Source organism: Etheostoma spectabile, chromosome 4 (genome assembly GCF_008692095.1).
Source record: "Etheostoma spectabile isolate EspeVRDwgs_2016 chromosome 4, UIUC_Espe_1.0, whole genome shotgun sequence".
Classification (NCBI taxonomy): domain Eukaryota; kingdom Metazoa; phylum Chordata; class Actinopteri; order Perciformes; family Percidae; genus Etheostoma; species Etheostoma spectabile.
The window spans coordinates 26736180-26753813 of NC_045736.1; the positions used below are offsets into that span (position 1 = coordinate 26736180).

The 17634-nt window shown below is 39.0% G+C and overlaps 1 long non-coding RNA gene across 1 annotated transcript in view; it reads left to right on the top strand.

The window, feature by feature from the left end:
• The first annotated feature begins 9686 nt into the window (after positions 1–9686).
• Positions 9687–17634, top strand: part of LOC116688570 (uncharacterized) — an 81459-nt gene continuing 73511 nt past the window's right edge. The window contains exon 1 of the long non-coding RNA XR_004331803.1: positions 9687–9775. This is a non-coding gene — a long non-coding RNA (uncharacterized LOC116688570). The remainder of the gene's footprint in view (positions 9776–17634) is intronic.

The following is a 17634-nucleotide window of genomic DNA, read 5'->3' on the forward strand; positions in this document are numbered from 1 at the left end:
GGATTACACCAGGAATTAATTCTATTATGCTGAAAAAGAAGATTACTTATTGCTATTTACAGCAGTTACTGTCAGTGCTTAGCATTCAAGTTCAAGTTACTTTATTTGTACCCAGTGGTAGATTTTGTTTGCAGTAGAGTCCACACACACACACGCAAACACACACACACACACACACACACACACACACACACACACACACACACACACACACACACACACACACACACAAACACACACACATACATGGGAGAAAAAACAAAGAGGCACACATCACACATCATTCAACTTAAGACAGTGGAAACAAAAGAAATGGCAAAAAGTTTAATTAAAAAGTTTCTTACTGGTCCAAATTAGGTTTAAAAATTGAAGTGAACTAAAGACTAATAGTAAAAAGAAAGTAAAACAAAATGAATCAGTAAAAATGTGTTAAGGTTGTGAAAACATACATACATAAAAGCAACAATAAACAAACACCTGTGCCAAGTATCACTATGACTTACTCTTATGATTTATGACTTTCGTATTGGCTGCTGGGACAAAACTGTTTTTGTATCTTTTTGTTCTACACCTAAGGATTGTAAAACTACGCCCAAGCCACCTTTTCATTTATTCTTAGATCAGGTAGGCCTTGGTGAAGGCAGTTGGATGCCTCTGCAAACTAGTCAGGCTTAGCAAAAACATGATGGTTTGGATTGAAACATTCCCAAAGAACGAACATGCGTTTCCTGGGTAAAAGTATTAAAATGATAGTATTAGATTAGATTTTGCATTACTTCCAGCTATAGCTGTATCCCTTCTAGCCATAACCCTTTGATGGCTTTTGTCATTAGAAAGTGAAGCAGCTCTTCTCCACTCTCTGCTCTTCTACACCACCAGTCTAAACATATTCCTCCTCATGCTTTTTCTGTGCCATCCATTTGAAGCTATTCTTGAAATTGTGCGCAACCAGGGCGCAATTCAAATGCTTAATTTCTCTTTTTCATTTGCACTCATTTCAGCATATGCTCAAATTCTTCAACTTCCAATATTTACCATAGTGCATGTGTATGAGGAATTTGTTTTGAGCTGAGATTTTCCCTCTCTTCCAAAATCCCAAAGTCCCTCTCCACTGCTGCTGCTTTCACCTTCCTCAGGATCAAGTGGCATTGATAAAAGCTGTGAGAGAAGGGCTGGGGACGTGTGGGCTGACAGGTCTGAGTGCTAATGTATGTTCAAATGTTTGAATGTGCAGCACTTATGGTGGAGAACATTCAAAAGTCAGTTCTCAAGGTCATCGTAGCTCTTTAGCAAACATCTTTTGTATTTAAAAATATTTTCTGTTGGAAGTCATGAGTGTCTTATTCAGCTTTGAGCTGGTTTGCTCTTTCAAATCCTGCTTTGCTCTGATCCATTTCTTTATACTCCATAATACTCATTACTAATTTGGCCCAATTAATTCCCACTGCCCATAACGACCCGTGCAACGGAGTGGGTGACATATTGTGTTAAGCATAGTAATTTCATTATTTTGTGTGTGTTTTTTATGTTTCAGCCACAAGGGACCTTTTAACAGCAGAGCTCTCTTCATTGTTTTTTTACACTTTTTCTTTTATCTGGCCCAATCTAATGCTATAGGTTAAGAAAATCTGAGCTGGAAATAGACAACAGACGTCAGCGCAATTATCAGAGGCTTTTAATGTATCAGTTGCTTCCCTCTGTTAATTGCTGATACAAACCAAAATCAAACAGAATCCACAAGATGCATTCAGGGTACCCTATGTCCCAACAAAAAAATATGACCACTAGCAACAGAAAAGAAAAAAAAACTCTGCTTTCGGTGAACCAACTCTCTATTTTTTTCTTTCTCTATCTCTCCTTCTCTTGGTGCCTAATAAGTGTGATCAGAGCTGAATGGCCTAACAGGCTGACCCTCATTATAACCAAAAGTAATAAGGATAAGACACCCGTGAACCAGGCCTCATTAGGCCTGTAGCTGGAATACTTGTCGAGGGTCATCACCCCAGACATCTTACATTGCTCACAACTCTTCTGCTTGCACAATCTCTCACAGCTACTCAGAAACCATTGTTCCCCAGCCAACAGCATCTAAAGTAAATGGAAGGAATTGCTCAAGACCTCTGTGGTTAGTGTTTTCCTCTGCTCTTCACTGCTATTAATATGCAATTTTTCTTCTACCCTAAGTACGGGCTGCTGGACCATGCACCATTCTGAAAACGTGTGAAGCATTGCTGATGCATTGTTCACTGCAAAGTCCTGAATCCATTGATTTGAACCGAGCTGTCTCTGAGCGATGACAAACAGATATGCCTGTTCATTAGACAGGTGGCTGTTCTCTGCTTCACTGTAATATATTTAATAAGCCGGAGCATCTTCTGCCCTGTCCAATCACTATCAATCACTTTTAATTCTGGCCATATGTGCATTCTTCCTTTGTCCTATTGATCCAATGTAGATATAAACTGAATGCCTTGATTATGTCTTACCTGTCTCCCACATCAGAGACAAGGCACTAACGTTTTCATTTAGGTGCACCAGTACAACATTTTTGTGCAACCAAAAAAAAAAATGAACACCTTGTAAATGATTGTAAACAGGAATAAAAAAGTTCAGCTAGATGTGTTGTCTACATTAAAATTACAGCACAAACAAGAAATGGAAATAATCAAAATTGCTTAAAAATGTAAACTTTAAACGTGCTGATGCTGGTGGAAAAACAAAATAACGCTATACACATACACACAGAGAGAAGGACCTACTAAATGTCAGGTGCACTGGTGCAACCAATGAAATGTTTAGTCACACTTGACAGAGTTTTGGTTGCATGTACTAGTAGCTACGGTTTGGGGTTTAGGTGTGTGTATGGATCAAGCTTGATAAAACCTGGATGTCAGCTCTCTGTGTGTTGGCGTTCTCAAATCCCTTCGCTACAGGAAACAACAACAAACTTTGAGTTAGCAAGCTACACACTAAAAATGCCAAATTTAGAAGAAAAATTTGAATTGTGCAATAAGGCAGGGGTGCTTGGTTTTTTCAATGATTGTAAAGATTTACAAAGAATATGTTTACAATATTTACTATATAGCTGTGATGTTTTGGGACAGATTGGTGGGGATTGCTATGGACAAAGTACACACAGCAATACACTGGTAAGGGCAAATTATATATAACTATGTGTTTAGCTAATTTAAATAGCATACATTACTGTACTGTGTGAACAGTGACTTTCATTTAATATTGCATGTGCAGTTTTCTTTTGAGTGATGTAAATGTTCCACCAAACGTCCAAAAGACCAGCGTTACCGTCGCTGCAAAATGCAAACAACCCAGATCAGCACATTTTTGTCTCACATCCTACAGTGTATGTGTGGAAAAGCCAGACTTTACTTCACAACACAGTTAAGGCCAAAATACACTGCTGCCAAACAGCATGCGTCAAAACACCCACCCATAAGTGTGTGCGTGTTTGTGTGTGTGTGTGTGTGTGTGTGTGTGTGTGTGTGTGTGTGTGTGTGTGTGTGTGTGTGTGTGTGACATTGTGTGAGTGTGTGTGTGTAATGGCCGCAACTGTTCTTTGAAAACAACAAGGGTGGACACTGGACATTATAGCCATATGGTTAATTCAATCACTTGCCCTTTTCCAAACTTCTCAGATGCATCTGCATTTACGAAACCATTTGGCACTTAAGGCATGCAATGATTTTGCCTCCTTCTTCAGTGACAAAATACAGAAAATTAGACAAGCAGTCAGTGCCTCCAACCAATCAAAACTGTACTTAAATGATCAATCAATTATGAAAATGTTGAATACATAGCTATCATAAACAATAGTTTTGCTGAGCAGGGAATGTAATAAAAACAAACTGAGGTCATGAAGATAAAGGTCAGTCAGTGTTGCATTACAGTTATTGTAAAGAAAGTTATACTTTTGTCCTAAAAGAATTTTGCCTTTTGGGGCATATTGATTAAGATGTTGCTTTACATTACTTTTAGGAGAGGATTTTATCCAAAACAACTTAGAATTGCTATATGTGTCACTTTGGTTAAGTGTCTTGCTCAGGGACACATTGTTGAGGTTGATGTACCACAGTGGGAATTGAACCCAGATCTCCCACACCATAAACATGTGTCATATCTACTGCACCAACACCACCTAGATTAAAGGTGCTCAAAGTGAAGTCACGTGTATTTTAGGCTACAACATTTGTTGGCTACAACATTTGTTATCACATAGAGCAAACATCTCCTCACTCGTGAGCTGTCTGTCCCCAGAACACACTGTAAAAAAAAAAACTGCCATGTCCATGGTGCTGAATGGTGCAGGCTACAACAGGCCGGTCAGCTGCATCACAGTTACTTCAGCTGTCTGCTTATAGCAAATCGAGTCAGGTTGTGGAGCACTGAAGCTGTTGGACCGTTGCCTGGGACTACAACTTTGTGGAGCTTCCCAATTAAATATTTCCATGTGAATTAATACAATAATAAAATGGTTAAAGTGAAAGTGTATAAATGTGACAAATTTTACCATTTTAACCTAAAGGTGGGTACAAGTGACAGTGTACAGCATTCGTTGGTTACTGGGACAGAGACATTCAGCTCATATAAATTCTGCTTGAGTGCTCAAATTGGTAAGATGTGTGCTTTATGTGCATGCTAAATAATCGCCCAATTGGATCTCAGCACACTCCCAGAGGACCAAAGCCAATCTTGATGTGACAGAAGTCAATGCAGGTGCTCAGTGTTGACACACATTGTCCACTCAACAGCTTTCTTCCAATAATCCCGACATGTTTCGCTACGCTTGTCTTCCTTAATTTCCTAACCTAACATGCCTAACCTTAACCCTCATGTTGTCATGTTTTCTTACATCAATGTTCTATTTGTTAAAAAATCGAAGTGGTTTTGAAATAGTATTGAGTAAAAGTTGAATTATTCCAGTCTGTGACTATCCATCAACATACATTCCTTTAATTTTAGTCTAAATTATTTCTAATTTCTGCTTTTCTAACTCAAACGTTAGGTATAATTTCCTGTGAATAAGGTTTATTGACCATAAATTCCAAAAATAACTGTAAAACTAAAGTTACTAAGTTAGTGTTACATAGTGTGGAAAACGTCAAAAAAAGTGACAAACATTGAAAAAAAGCGTCAAAAATGTTGAAAAAAGCGATAAAAACGTAAGAGATAGTTAAAAACATTGAGGAAAAAGCATCAACAAAAGTGTTTTCAATTACACTTTGTCCTCTTTTCTGACCATAAATGTCTCTGACTTATAAATGCATTTAGACATGAGCCCTGCACACAGCTTGTGTCTCAGTGGGGTCTTTGAATTTCAGCTCTGAGCTGTCCCTGCCCCACCGTCGCCCATTCAACACTACGCTCGCCGCTAAGTCCGCTGGACTTCTTTCAGTTTGTAGTGTTAGCACATCGGTGGAACAATGTCTAAAAAAATATGTTTCTTTGGGTGTGAGGGAAAGTTGTTTTTCTTCAGCTTGCCAAAAGCGCCAGGCTCAGTGGGAACAAACCCTGCATTTTACCAAGGGGTTTTGCAAGCGTCCGTTACTTTAACCCTAAACTTAATAAAAAACAAAACAATGTATAACCTTAAATCTGAAGCATTGGCCTCAAATACTATTTTTTATTAAATTTTCCGGTTTTTATACAATAATACTACCACTTTTTGTTTCATACACTGAAGCAGAAATGGCTATCAATTTTTACAATTTGTTCTCAATTCTTATACTAATTACTTTCTCCAATAAATGTGTTTTTTACCTAGAAACTAAGGACTCCCAGTAGTTTAACTCGTAAACTAGACGTTTCTCAGCACATTCAGGCCTGCAATCAGACCTGTCATAAAAACAGTGCATTAAAAAGTTGTGTGTTGGGCAAAGATGGTAAAAGTACTATCTTCCCATACTCAAGTAGAAGTAAAGATACTTGTGTTAAAAAAAATACTCTGGTAAAATTAATATTCTTTACTCAAGTAAAAGTAATAAAGTACAGGCTTGAAAATGTACTTAAAGTATAAAAGTAAAAGTAGCCTTGCGAATAACCATTTTTTATGCAAAGCTACCTAGACCACAAAAATGTTAAGAGAGTGCAAGCTGACAAACTTCAGGGGACATGGAAAAAAGGCTCTTTATATGCAATTGTCTACATTTGAAATGTATGTCTGCCAATAGGCCTAAAACATTACATATCTAATTATTGTGACAGAGACTGAGACTTCAGGTTAATAAGATTCTGACTGAGTAGCAAGATATGAATTCGATTGGGATCCTGTGAGAATTCACAGATCCAGTTTCACTTTTTTAATCTTCCCCTTAACATTTAAAATGATCTACACGCATGTGTGTGTGCTCAAATATGGCTTCTGGAAAGAAAATAAAGGATAAAATATGAGTTACTAAATAGACATTAATGAAGAAGTTCCCCCTACTTTTAAAGGTACTTCGCACATTTGCCAGGAGTTCTTCTTGATGCGTACTATCTCCAACATCTCTCTCAGATAAGGACAAGGATGATGGGGAATGTCTTGCTGCTTGTCTGCCAAATCTCTGGGATCTCTGTTTTCTTCATTTTCAATAATTTTGCCATCCATACTACTACGTGCCAACATCATCAAGCTGCAATGATTTGCTACAAATGAATGCCCTGGGACTGTTACGTCATCTTGTAGTGGTGCGTCCAGTGCATCGTATATTCCCATCCAATTAGATTGAATTCGGTTTTAATGATGCAAAAAATAATAAAGGTAACTCTGAAATTATTTGAAACTAAAGTAACGAGCCAATTTTGTAAAATGTAAGGAGTAGAAAGTACCGATATTTGTGTTAAAATGTAAGGAGAGTAAAAAGTAACAAAAGTAAAAGTAAAAAGTCGGCCCAAAAAATAGTTACATAAAAGTGAAATACATGAAAAATTTACTATATCGTCACTTCCAGTCTCTGGTGTTGGGACGTAATTTTCGCGAGAGATAAGACATCCCATAATCATGGTGTTGTTATATTTTGCATCATGTTTTAATATACTTTATGTTTGAAAGGAAACATGCAGATGTGAAAAGGAAGATTAAAAAACAGAAAGACAAGACAGCCTTTATTATAGCAGCCCAGATCTGTTTTTTTCTGTTTTTTTACAAAACATTTTTTATGTTACAGAAAATCTAAAATGCCATAAGTGTACAGTATCTAAGCTCATGTTCATTCAAAGACACCTGCCTCAAATTTACTGCCACAAAATGGTTACTTGGGTATATACACTTGACAGATTTTATGTTACTGGCAGCAGCATGGTCGCAGGTGTCCCTCCTCCTCTCTTATAGCCTCCCTACCATCAGCAAAGCTGCTGTCCCAAAATCACTCTTGTACCTGCCATTGTTTTCTTGATTGCTTCCTGTACCTCTGAGTTTGGCCTTAAGGATAACATTGATTAGGAAAAGACCACGCTCGATTTATTATTAGGTTTTTTTCCTCAACCATGCTCTGTGCAGAGAACTTTTGCTGAACCACTGGAGTCAATTAATGTCCAAACAGATGTGCAATGCCAAGAGCTAAGCTTTGTTGCTTGGTCAAGCGGCCTGAATCAAATCTAAACAACAGAATTACATTTCCTCCACCATGGCCCTGCACCTGCTGACCTGCTCTCGGGCCACAAGAGAGCACACAGCTTTTGCATAATCCCGTCATTGCAGTGGAATAACTCTTTATGACCTGAGAGGAGCAGCGTGTGGGTAACTGATGACATTGTCGTGGTATTGGGCTGATGGCAGTGACTAAAACCAAACTGCAGAAAATGGAACGCGAATAACGTTTTAATGAGAAGTGCCTCAATTCCATTTTATTCTTAATGTGTCATATGATCATGTCTTTGATGTGCCTTTCCATGTCTTTCCTCTCCTCATTTCTTTTTTGATTTGTGTTTGCAGAGAATATAAGGGAGATACAAACACAGAGAAATGAAGCACCTGAGGCAAAAGTGGGACTTTACACTTGAAAGTGGAAAGCATTACTTATGCATTAGGTATGTCTTTGAAGAACCCAAAACATGCATATTTCCCTATTCCTTCCACCCAAATAATACAGATAAAATCAATTATTCATTTGTAAGTGTTTATTTCACTTCAAAAACAAGTATGACATGGGCCTTGATGTTGGAAAAACTGTTCCTGCAGTAACCCACACTCACAATGCCCTCATTGGAAGTTTGTACTTCTGTTTTGAAGTTATACAGAACTGTCCTACAGCATGAATAAACAGTGATTACCAACAAATACATACAGTCGGTCCAAGTTTTTATGTTAATGTTATCAACCAACATTTTATTGTGGGCAAAATGTCCCCAAAAACAGGAAAAACAGGGGACATCAGTTCCTTTTTAAAAGGAAAGTGCAAGAGTTCAAATGCAGGCAAGAACCTACAGAAGCAAACATGATGGTAAGGTTCTTTTGTAGCCATGGCTTATTACAAATTCTCCATTTATCATTGTAGGGATTGTTATTCATTTCAACACCAGTTACATGCAAAATGATCCATAGCACATATGACTTTCTTGCACGCATCGCTTTATTGGGAAAACCCTGATGAAAATACAAATATACTGGAAAAACCCAACGCTTAATTATGTAAAGATACTGATTTCAGTATTAAATACTTTGAATTTATTAAACTCAAATCATCAGGTGAACTTTTGAAAGTAGCCGTGGATCAATTGTTGAAATTTATTTAACAACATTATTACAAAATACAGGCTCTTGATTAGTTCCTGATGGTCTGCACAGATAAACGAAAATATCTGTGGTTGAAAATGGGGTCGAAAGCACCTGATGCTGTTACATTTTCATTACTTTAGATGCTCTTGGCAATGTACAGTTTCCTGATTAGTGAGTTTTTTTAATTTGTAATTTTTAGCACTCAGGGAAGGGAAGAGAGGGGAATACTGCAGTTGAAGCCCATAATTAATTGACTGCTTGATCCCTACCACACTGTATGTATCAGACACACACAGAAGATTAAGGTTAGCTTGTTTTACGTTGAATTGTCTCACTTTGCCAGACCATCCTCCGAAGCGTAATGGAGGAGGGACTTGTTTTGGTGAAACTTGTGTATGTTTAAAAGTTGTTTTAGTCATGCAACAGAAGAAATCGACAGGAGTTCAAAATCAGCAGTGGCAGTCCTGTACACATCAGCTGTCATCCCAGTGAGCCCAGACCCTGATCACCCAGTGATCCAACTCATCCAAAAGGGATGGAACCTTAGACTGTCTAAAATATGGACATGGTCTCCCTGACGTCACCCATAGGTTTTTGAAGAGCCAAAATGAAGCTCGTAGTGGGCAACTTCCTATGGCGTTGACGGTCTCCATCTTGGCAGTGCCCGTCATTGTCTAACTCCCAGCTAATCCAAAAATGGGCAAAGAGGTGGGGCAGTGATCGAGCTGAGGCGGGCTGAAGAAAGCCTACAGTCTATGCTCGGCTCCGGTGACGGCAGCTACACTGTCACTCAAAGCAGCAAGCTCTTAACTATGCAGAATTTATTATAGAAGTTATTTAGGTGAGTTGTGAAAAATGTGACAACCCTCCCCACTGTTGTCATGAAGGGGGTACCTAGCTAGAGAGAACAAAAACCATTTTTTGCAACACGCTAAACCTGTTTCTGCTGTTGAGCATTTTAACAGGGGGGTCTATGGGGATTGATTCCCTTTTGGAGCGATGAACTACAGTTTTTGGCACTTCCGCATGGCTTCATTTTTCAGCACCAGAGGTTGCTTCTTGGTTGGAACAGTAATTTCTGCAAACCCTGTTCCTTGTGAGAACTGTCCTCCTAAGAAGAATGACCACATCAGTCATTTTAGCAACTGCCCCTAAACTTCATGGCATATATAACGTTCAAGTGGGAAAGCCATCTACTGGCTGAGGGAATTAATTATAATGAGAGCAAAGGAAAAAGCCAAGCAACCATATCATTGAGCGACAAAGTCTGTGTAAGGATAAGGTCAGGGTGGGAGGACTGGTCATCAAAACATTAGACAGCATAGCTACGCACACCAAGATTTGGAACAACATCTCACATCACATCAGAACACTATCATCCATCACATGTTTCAAATAGGCATACAAACAGCTCCTTCTTAACAGTTACACTTGCACATATTAATTGTTCATGCATTGTCCAAGCCTTGTTTGCCCTGTTTGTATTTGTCTAGTCCATGCTGATGTCTTCTATAAATGTTTCTGTCCTCATGTGCCGAAACTGTATTGTTGTTTTAGTTGTCCGAATTTGTCTAGTCCACATCAATCCATCCAGCCATCCATCCATCTTCATCCGCTTATCCGGTGTCGGGTCGCGGGGGCAGCAGCTCCAGCAGGAGCCCATATCGATGTCTTGTACAAATGTTCGTCCCGACGTGCTGTTACCACGTTCAGTGTTTTATGTTTCTGCAGAACAGGAACCTGCTGAAAACTAGTTTTTAAACTGAGTCAGGCCTGTTTATATTGTAATGTAAAGTTACTTTTTAACTTTTCTGTATAATAGTTATGAATGAATGAATGAATGAATGAATGAATGACAGACTCTTCCTATTTTGACATAGATTCCTCTGTCAATTATTTCTTTTATTCATTATGTCTGTAAAGTAAATATTACAATTTAAGTTCTAAATTCCTGGTTGCTTTGTTGAATCATGTATGCACACATAGACATAGTTGTATTTGTATATAATATTTTGCCCTCCTCATGTATGGACATAGGTAAAAGGACCATTTACAGTAGTATGCAGTGCAATGCAAGACACTGGAACAAAATAATATTATACAAACTCCACAAAAATAAGATGTAATGCAGGGCTGTTGTACTGGATTGCATTACATAATTCAGATGTGCCTAATAAACTAGTAGCTCAGTGTAGGACTGGTATAGGAAATATGAAGGATGATTTTGGTTGGTTGAGAAGGTACAGTTTCAAAGATCTGTACATGGAGGATTCTACTTAATTGATTATATTAATAGTTACATATTGGCATCAGTATTGAGGAAAAACGAACCTATTCTGATATTCCAGACATCCACCTCAGCTCTGTAATCAGCAACTGTCTTATCTACGATTTATTGTTCTTTAAATCACAGATGGGGTGGAAGGGGACACACCACAACAACAGTGATGGAAGTTAGCAGATAAAGTGACACAGTTGGCCATAACAAGGCCATTTCGGTCTGCAAGATCAGTTCATTTTCTCTGTAAATGTTTCATTCCACAATTCATCTCTGACACATAAATTGTATTTGAGCCTGATCTTCCAAGGGCTAAAACGAAGTCCCTCCTCTGCAATGTTAAATGACCTCTGGAACAATTTGATTATGATGTCTTGCTGACAGACAGATTTATCACTGGAGTGGAGCCATGTAATGGATATTAGTACAGCTCTGGTGACAGGAGAGAAGACAGTGGGAGCGAGGGATGAGGAATAGAGGAGTAGAAGCAGGAGAGAATGGACTCTAAAGCCTGGCTAAGTAATCCATTTACATGTGTGTCATATGATAAACAAATGACAAATGACTCTTCTTTTCGTAGCCCTAGTAAAAGTGAATTATGGTTTTAAAGTACTAGCGGCATGTTAACTTCACTCAGAGCAAATGGATCCTGGAGGAGCAGTTTTACAACAAAACTGTAATCACTGATTACATTCATGCCCTTTTTTAAAGACAGAGTGCTAGACATCAGGCCGGGCGACTTCCTTACTGATGTTATCAATTACATTCCCACTCAGCAGGTCTAATGAACCTGGATGTGTTTTCTTTAGCTCCAGCCAGTAAGCTTGACACATTGTTAACAGTGTTGACATATCTGCAAACACAGCACAGAGGTCTTAAAGGCTTGATGAGCCACAGTTCAACACTGCAGGCCAACAACAAAACACGCATTTTCAAAATGTCACCACTGAGGCTTGACTCTTCTATATTCACCGTCTTGGCTGAACTCCCTAACACTAGGCGCAATGAAAATTCAAGAAAGACAGACTCCGGTGACATTTGTTTGGAGACCTGCGTGATGTCTGGAGCCTTCCCGCGCTGAATACACGACCCATGTTAACTGTGCCACTGATGGAGACCTCTGTCAGGCAACAAGTGCTGACATTATTCTTCTGCCTGCACTTTTCTATCAATCACGTTTTCCGAGTGTTTCCACGGAGACAGGGGAGGACAAAGGTGAGTTGAGGAGGGGGAGTATGTAAGGACAGCTTATCTGTCAGAAAGTGCATCAGGACAGGAGAAATCATTTGACTGGCACTGACAGACCTTTCACTTTGCCTTTCTCTAACATAGGCTGCTGTCAAACTGTTTCCTTGTCGCAAGCTTAGGAAAGTCACTGTCAGACCACTGGCATTCAAAACGGAAAGCAATATCAGAAAAAAAAAACTGCTGTGAATATCCTCATGAGTAGATTGAAATCATCTGATTCATTCATTTTCTGATTTACAATAAGATAAGATAAGTGTTTGAGATACTAAAAGCACAGAAAAAGTTAATCGTGTTGTTTCTGTGCAATTAATCAAAATTGTACTTCACTTACGATTTTGGCTCCTAATGATCACAAAAACATGACAATTGAGAAAAATAATTATTTTGCACATTACGTTTTGCAAGTAAACTCTTATTTTGTCTTCGGTTCTAAATGGGAAAAAAATGTATTAGACAGGAAAAGTATCAAGGGAAATTATACAGTTCAAGTTGTTTTCAATCTGGATTTGTTTAACTGCTTCCCTGTTATTTAAGTTCAATAGTTGCATCATCTTTCCAAAGGTGAATGAGTAATCATGTAAAATAATCGTGATTTCAATATTGACCAAAATAATTGTGATTATGATTTTTTCCATAGTCAAGCACCCCTGGTTTATTTTTAAAGTCCAGAAGCAAGGAAAGTGTAAAAAATAAAATCATAGAAAACCACGGAAGCAATCTATCACAAACAATCCAAATGGCTTGATTGCTAAGGTGATGTGTGAACATGGCAAATCTCATGGTCATGAACAGTATATTTTAGCCAGGTACACTCTTACCAAATGAAAAGTTTGTACTGAACACTGATAGAGTATCAAGACAGATAGAGAGGGACAAGTTCATTTAAAATGGAAAACAAGCTCTTTAACAGTACTTGACCACCCTAGTTTGCTGTAAAAGTAAACTAGTAGGTAACAGGCTAGAAATTAAATAATCTGAATTCTAAAAAGAATTGTCCAGTTTATTTAGTTTCCACTTTTGGCTTAAATTCGTGCACACAAAAATCAATTTTCTGATAATACTCCTATGTAGAAAAGAGATTTAAAAAAAAGGATTCACAGCAACATCCAGTCTATTGGCCATGAATCATGGCAAGACTCAGCTGTGACCAGGCTTAATACAAACAGGATCGTCTGGCTTAAAGAGGACAGCATTTTTTTATGCTTGAATCTGTGTTGTTCATGTCTTTGATGGCATCAGTGATAATCGGAATACGTAAACAGATATTCATGTGGTAATATTTTCTACAGCATGAAGATGGAGGTTGAATCACCCTGCTTTCTAAGGAATGTGTCTAGTTGATGCACTGCATGTCATTACATTTTAATGTTAATGAAATATGGAATTTCATGTTGGAAATCTTCTTACATAGTTTTCTGCTGTTACCTTAATAAATCATTGTCATTAATCTGCTATTGAGGAAGACATCATTTGAGTTACCGTCTCCAGAGATGATGGTAATGAGTCTCACTGAAAAAATGTTTGCTGTCATCAACACATGCACCCATTAGGAGCAAACGCAAACACACACACACACACCACACAATTGATGGATTTTCATCTTCAAACAACTTTCACATCGTCAGTGTATATTGACCACGTATTTTTCGCAGCTTATTTACTCCTCCAACCACTGCTGCAGCTCCAGAGCCATCACTCAAACATAAAAAACAGCTTCTTATGCACACACATCTCAGCAAAATTAATGACTTGCTATGATGCAAGTGTTTTGCCTCTTTTGCACAGACTTTTCACACATTTCTTGCATTGACAGTTTTGTGGGCTTTCAGATAAATTTGATTAAATTACTTACTTAACCACTGAAGTGAAACTTACAGTTTATATACTTCAGTCATCGTTACTAACTGCATGATTGTTTAATGGCTCTAGTGACATTTCTGAATTTTACCATGTGCCATGACGTGAGCCTTTAATGATATTAATCATCAGGTGGTCTCACACTGACAGACCTTCATCTACAGCGCTGCGGAGGAGGGTCATGCTTGTCCACACAGAATTCCAGGATGGGAGAAAAACTTGCTCTAGTTTATTGGCATGTTTTTAAGCCAATCTTAATCGCCATGGGCCGCGTTACGCGCCAGACGGTGCCCCATTGCCATTGAAAAATACCCTCAGGAAGGAACTTGTCTTGGTGGAACATGTGTGCGTTAAAAGGTTGTTTAGTCATGCAACAGAAAACTCAGATTGGACAGATAGTCTACTTTTACCCTGCAGAGATCTGAGGAGCAGTTAACCATAGTCTTCATTAGTTAACTGTTAATTGAGTCAAAGTCAAACGATTAATTGAGTTTTAAAATTCCAACACAAAGAAAGCGGAAGGTAACGGACATACGGCCGTAAAGAGTGACATTTCCGGCAGCAACAGAACAGTCCCAGATGTGGAATGTCGTGGATATAGACTAATCATCAGGAAACACATTATCAGAGACCACACACTTACACTCACACATTCACACTACTTTCTATTACAAAGATGTCCACAATTACTTGATAAACAGACCAGTTAATAACCTCGCAAACTAAATTAATTACACTCTGAAGTCTACATTCCAGCAATCAAAATGCCCCTTGAAGGTCACAAGTTAAAACAACCATTAAAAGTAAAAAAAAAAAAAAAATCCTGTTGATATTTCTCTTATTGTTTCTTGGTTGTATTCCCTAAGTGTTTTTCCTTTTGAGAGCCAACAGAGAGACTGCTGACAAGGCAGCTGGCCCAGATTTGGCTTCATGCAGCAGTATGATCAATAGAATGCAGTTCATGAGGACCAGTGAACGGCGGTGTGAAACTGCACCCTCTTCACCCTCCCAGAATTGCCCGTCTTGGGAAAATCAGTCAATTAAGTTCAAAAGAAAATGTACAGGAGATTGATTAAGCAGGCCGAAGTGGGCTTTTCAGCACTATCACAGGTCACACCAGCATGCGCCAAGTGCTAGAGTCAATGCGGCAGAGGCAGGATAGTTGTTGGAGTAGTCTACTGTATATCCATGACTTCCAGGATTGCTCTGTTGCCGACGGAAAATCTGCTGGATTTCACTGATTTAGGCTGGATATCCGTTGCCTTGGGCTTCCTTTGAGTTGGCATTTTAAACTCCTACTGTGGCTATGGTTAACCTTTTCTCAGATCGCTGCAAGGTAAATCCAGGCAGCTAGCTATACTATCAATTCAATTTCTGTTGTATGACTAAAATAACATTTAAACGTACACATATTCTTCCAAGCCTATTTTGCAGCGGCACCGCAGATTTTCTCAGTGCTAATCCCCGCCCAATACGATTGTGATTGGTTTAAAGAAATGCCAATAAATCAGAGCGCGTTTTTCTCCCATTCTTGAATGCTATATGGAGTAGCCAGACCCTCCTCCAGCGCACTTTGGAGGAGGAGCTGGCAAAGCGAGACTATTCTTGGAGTAACCAACAGCATGCTCCAAACAAAACATGTGGTGTGTTGAAAAGGTGATTGAACTGCTGTTGAATAAAGAGCTGTGAGCAAATTCCAGCATGCTGACTGTGACTGAGACAGAGGAGCTTGTGAGTTGATCAATGACCTGCAGGTTCTTTTGGATAAATTGGACTTAATGTAGTCTGCTTTCTGTCCTGTTGTGATATTGCCATACACTTCCCCATGCTTTTACTCTCACAAACCGAACACAGAATAAGGAATACGGAATAATTTGGGACTCAGCTCATCTGTCCATTGAATTGGTTACATTTTATCACATGAGGGTCCCGGGCTCACACACTATAACCTCCAGCCATATGTGTTTTCATTCTCAGTTGAGCTTAATAGGCAAAGAGCTGGGGCAATTATTTATGGTTCTGGGGGCATCACACAATGTAGGACTGTGGCTTTAGAGTACTCGTAAGTGTAATATGTTTCAGAAACAATTTGTTGCCAGCATCAGAAAACAACACAAAGTCTTAACTAAAAATAGTCACACTTTACATGCAAGCCCTGCTCATTATTGCATTTTATCTTTAACTATTGCACTACTGCTTCCTCAGTCCAAACAAAATGTTGCATCTGAGGTGATGCAAAAACATGAAAATTAGTAATGAGCTGGCAAATTCAAGTTTGGTTTGTTTCTGTTCAGGCGGTGGAACAAGATGCTGCCAGCCTGCAGTGGCACCAGTGGTCAGACACAAGCTGCCTGGGCACTGCCTATGTCCTGTCTGACTTAGTTCTGGCTCTGCCTCTCTGAGTGTGAACTTCATCCACTGCTTAGGCAGAGGGCAAATTGGGAGTAGTTTCTTGGTCTAATTGAGACACTGTATCATTAACAGGCAGCCCCTTTGGCAGTAACCTCGTGATTTATGTGCCTGAGACAAACAGAGACGTATGCCAGGGACATCATACAGTAGCAGTAGCACCTGCAAAGCAAGATGATACAAGAAGTTGGAAATGTTGTAAATATGAACAGTTCATTATGCATGTGTTGTGTGCTTATTTTTATATATGTATTTTAGTCACACAGTGTGGCTGCAGTGATGACAGTGTTGGTCCTCAACTTTGGCTCAGAGATGAAATCTCAGCTACATGATGGATTGTCATAACATTCATAAGCCCCAGAGAATAATGGTGTTGGTGATCCCTTGGAATTTCCATCTAGTGCCATCATCAAAGTCTGACTTGTGTCTAATACTTTGGTTTGTGACCAAATTCCTGCATTCATGGCATTTCCATCAGCGGTATTAAGTGCTAAGTAGCACATGACTTACATAGTGGACATGGTAAACATCATTCAAGCTAGCCTGACCAAATTCTGTCCTCAAGCTAAAATATTTGGGCCCTTGACAAAAGCTAGGGCTGGATCCAAACATTTAACTGAAAGTTGTAAGTCTTCCGGTAGCTGTGCCAAGAGAAATCTCAATCATGCCCAATCTTGCAGAGACGGAAAGCGTAGGTATATGCTAGGAGATAACAGAGGCACAGGCTAATTACAACTATCTAACATGCTAGTTAACATTAGTAATTAACCCTAAACAGCTAATAGAAGTCAAAACTGTCTGCAAGCTTCTCCTGACAATACGGTGATTTGTCAACTATGCAACAGAAAGTTGCTTGGTTATGACACAATCGTTGGCCTATTTTTACAAAAACATCTACAGAGCCATAACGTGAGCTACAACGTAATGGAGCCTTTTATGCATTGTTGTATTTCTTTAGAAATAAACAATGGAGAGTCTTAAACGCTTCAGATGTAAAGTTATTAGCTGTCAAAGTGGCATCAGAATGAATGGCAGTCAATAGAATGCTAACAGAAGGTGATGACTTGCTAACATCAAAATGGCGCCATAGGGAGCTTCGCTTAGAGAGGAGAGGCTTACCCCCTTGGTC